This window comes from Meleagris gallopavo, chromosome 9, assembly GCF_000146605.3.
Source record: "Meleagris gallopavo isolate NT-WF06-2002-E0010 breed Aviagen turkey brand Nicholas breeding stock chromosome 9, Turkey_5.1, whole genome shotgun sequence".
Lineage (NCBI taxonomy): Eukaryota > Metazoa > Chordata > Aves > Galliformes > Phasianidae > Meleagris > Meleagris gallopavo.
In genome coordinates, this window is record NC_015019.2 from 4153173 (window position 1) to 4157327 (window position 4155).

At 42.6% G+C, this 4155-nt stretch overlaps 1 long non-coding RNA gene across 12 annotated transcripts in view; it reads left to right on the top strand.

Moving 5' to 3' along the window:
* Nucleotides 1–4149, top strand: part of LOC104912158 — a 19939-nt gene extending 15790 nt beyond the window's left edge. For 8 of the 12 annotated variants that reach the window (XR_004160624.1, XR_004160621.1, XR_004160619.1 and 5 more), the window contains 2 exons: nucleotides 1939–2016; nucleotides 3289–4149. This is a non-coding gene — a long non-coding RNA (uncharacterized LOC104912158). The remainder of the gene's footprint in view (nucleotides 1–1938; nucleotides 2017–3288) is intronic. The other 4 variants (XR_004160622.1, XR_004160627.1, XR_004160626.1 and 1 more) reach the window with 4 other exon arrangements.
* Nucleotides 4150–4155: the final 6 nt, after the last annotated feature.

A 4155-nucleotide genomic window follows, 5' to 3' on the forward strand; every position in this document is an offset into this window, starting at 1 on the left:
ATATATATATATATATATATATATATATATATATATAATATTATATATATATATATATTTTTAATATAATGCCTTTCATCCAAAGATTCTCAAGCTGATTTGGCCCAGTTCCCAGGTACAGCTTAGCAACATTTAGCATAAGACCAGTAAAAGGAAGTAACGGGGAATTTCACACAGTTCTTGGCTGGCTGTCAATTCAAATGCACCTACAGGTCAGAGCATCCCCAGGGCTCCTCCAGCCTCTGAGCCCCTGCTTGTTGTGGCTGTGACTGCCTGCTACACACAGCTCCTGCCTCAGGCTGCCAGAAATCCTTCTCCTGTTCTTTTCTCTGTTGTCTCCCAGCATGCATAAGAGATGATAATCTTCGTTGGGAAAACTCAGTGAGATTTGCAGGGTCTTAATCTGATGCTATTTGCAGTTTGATCACAAAGATGCATGGAGCTGAGGCACGTATTTTTGATTTTGTATCTCTCTGCAGATGCATAGGTATGTGCAGTATTCTAATTTCTTTTTCTCATCTTCACGTTTACAGTAACTCATCTCTCCAGCTTGCTACACCTACTGTTTCAGTTTCTTTTCCAGTAGTCAGAATGGTTTTTGTTTGTTGTTGCTTTTTTTATTGCTTCAAACTTTCTGGATGTTGTTTCTTCTGTGGAGGGATTCTTGGACTTTGAAATCAGCTCTCACATGGAGAGCCTCTGCAAGTTTGTTACAGCATGTTTTGCTGTTCAAAGCTTCTCCTCGGAGACATTTTGTCAGAGTTTTGCTTATCTACCACTATTGCAAAACGATCCACCATCTTATGCAATCAATCACTTCCTCATAGCCTTCTCATTGGTCTTTAAAGCAAAATAGAAATTAAAATGTACCTGCTGTTATGCAGGTAGTGGTGATCTGTCTTTTACCTTTGGACCACAGGCAGTGTCAGCCATGTTCACATGAAAACCTTGCAGAGAGGCACTTGGGAGCCCTCTGGACCATGATACTCTTTGGTGGATGCAGCTGGCAGCCCTGTGAGGGCCTGAAGATTCTGCTTTCTTTCCTGAAAGAGCCAAGGACAGGACAGTATAGTCTGTTTTGTGGAGCTGTGTTTGTGCACTGTTGCTGCCTTGCTGGCAGCAGCTTTCTAGGAATGGCTGTGTGACAAGGAGCGTAGCTGGAGGTTCTCATCTCTCCTTAGTGTGGTTGCAACAGAACTGAAATGCAAGCTTGCCCACCTTCCTGGCCTCTGTAATGTACAGCAAAGGCTTAAACTGTGGGTTTGGGGTGGAAGAGAGAGAGAGAGAGAGAGAGAGAGAAAGAGAGGAAACAATGCTGGCTGGACTCTTCCCCTTCACTAAAAGGCGTCTTTTACTGCATGGAAGAGATGACATGACTTAATGAAACTCTCAGATGTTCCTTGAATTATTTTCCTGAGCATAGAGCTTTCTCTTTGTGGTTAAATATGACAGTTATAGTGCTGTATTTATGCACAGTCAATAAATCAGCAGAAAATGGGCTGCAGACAGGGCATGTATCTGTTGTCTATTCCTTATACTTCATCTGAAAATGGAATTTTTGAATTCACTGAAGCCTGTGAAAAGAAATTCAAGTGCCATGAGAGGTTCACACAAAGTCTGAAGGCACACAGTAATAAGGGATTTGCACCTCAGCTTCAGTTACTGTCCTCTACTCGGCAAACCCACGCTCTTCAAATGTTGTAGAAAGCTGACTGACTTTCAAGCTCTGACATGTCTTTAGTGGAGGGATAACAGAAAGGAAAATGGAGCAAGTGAAGGGGGCAGAAGTCTGTAGGGCCGAGTTACAGTTTGTGGAAGCATGTAGTGTACTTACAAAATCAGAAAGGAAAAAAAAAAGTGCTGCTGAGCAATATCCTGGAACATACTCGTCTACTTTTTGTTGTTGTATTTGTTTTTGTATTTTTTTTTTCTTTCCAGAAGGGGCTGTGTGACATAGTGGCAGAAGAAGCCTGTTCTCTTCCATTGTCTGGCTTAAGAATGGCTAACTGCTGAGGGGTGAGAGTAGTTATTATTTAGCACAAGTTTTTATTTTTAATCTGCAGTAGCTCTTCAGGTTAATTTCCCCTTAGAGACAATTTCTTTAACGATCAGAGCTAAAGAAATTAAAATGAGTGTAATTTCATTTGAAAGTTAAGAATACTTTGAACTTATAGATGTAACAAATGTCTGTCACCATAGCTGCCAAGTAGTCAGCACTGAAAAAGAGAAATTCTATAGAGTGGTGGTAGTATAGAACTAGTTGCTCTTACTGCATTCATACATGTTAGCAACTGCGGTGTCCATTATTTTCAGTAATAGTAATTAAAAAAAAACCAACAACAAAAACTCTTTAAGTAAATGACTTGTATAATGCCCAGAAAATTGCTGGACTGTAGCTTTTGTGGTATCTAGCAGGAGCAAGCTCCAAAAGCCAGAATCCTCAAGAGAGGGAGAGTATGTGAACCTTGCCTGCTGCTGCCCTTAGAAAGGTCATCCTCTGAAACTGGAAACAGTGTTTTGTCTTGACCTTTAAATATTACGTTTGAATGTGAGAGAACTGGCTTTCGAATTTCAGGCAGTCTGGGTTAAAAGAAAAAAAAATCAACATGAAAATGTGAGGGTATGAACTTCTAATTGTTTAGCATTTGACGCAGCCTGGCTCTAGGACACTGTAGGACGTGAGGCCCCTGGATTGCCAGTTCGAATTGGCTGAGATCAGCTGGAATCAAAAGTTAGTCTCTGACTTCATCTGGTTGATGTGAGAGAAATGCATAGGTGGCCTCATCAAGTTCTCAGTGCAGGAACCTAGCAGTATTAGCTGGCACCTCCTACCAATAGTTTACTTTCCATTCAGGCCTTAGTAAATCTATTCCTATCTGGGAGCTGTCTTTCCAGACTGACGTGCAGCAGTACAAAAAATATGGTATCAGCATTTTTGCCTTATCTGTAGAGATTCAAATCCTGTTCCTGCAGTCTGGCTCCATTGATATGCACTAATACTTACATAAAATTATTTATCTGTTTATCCCTCCTGGCATTTCTGCTATGATTGCTAACATTCAGAAACTTTAAACACAGCTGCAGTCACAGATATGTAACTTACAGAGAGGGCCTTGATAATGGAATGGAGAGGCTCCAAGTTTGACAGTACTTGTTTTCAAAATAAGCTGCTTCTCAACTATTAATTAATCCACTTAAAGCACACTACAATTAAATACTTTGATAACGTGATGTGAAAAATACTTGCAGAAGCTTTTAAAACAAACCCCCACAAACCTCTTTCTGCAGTGTGGAGATTTGGCACTGTCCTGTATTCCGATCGTTTCTGTGACCACGAGGAACAAATGCATCCCTGAATTACCTGGATTTACATCTGATTATTTTGATCAGCATGGGTAATGGTATCTTTACCAACCTTTGCATTTTGTAATGCTTTGTAATGGGATTTTAGCGTTCACCTGTGGTGTTGTGAAATAACTATTGCCCAAGGAGCTCTGAGAAACAGAGTGAGAACTGTGCCTCTGCTTATTATTTGAATGAAGAGCAAGAAAAAATACGCAGAAAGAGCCTTTGCGTGTAAAAACACTGGAAAATATTATTAGCTACTTAATTATTACTAACTAAGATTCATGTTGACAGTGCAGCTTTTGTGTTTCTTGGATCCAATCCTGGAAGCAAACGAGCAACTGCAAGCAGACAGGCACCGAATGCTGCCCGATGCGCTGCCATTGCTGTGACTGCAGGGCCCGGCTGAGCTGCCTGCTCTGAACTGAGGCCTGGTGGTTTTGAATTCCCCCACCTGAGAGGGGAGCGGTATGTGGTGTGGGGATGGAGGTGTTTGTGGGGATGGCAGTGTGTTGGCTGTGGATGATGTTTGGCTGTGGTTTGCCCTGCTCTCAGCTGGGTGCCCCATCGGCACACGGTGAGGTGTGAGACCCCCACATCCCGCCTCGCTTTGGAACTCCGGAAGACAACTGTTGCCTGACCAGAAAACCAGCAAATGAAAGGGCTGAGGATTTAGTGCTTAAGTGAAACCTCCAGCGGCCGGGAGCACAGCGGTTATATCACAGGTGATTAGCCCCATTGCTCCACGCCTGCTCAGGCCGCCAGGGTAGGCCGCGGCGGGCAGATGTGGGGCGACGGCGGCTCGGCTCG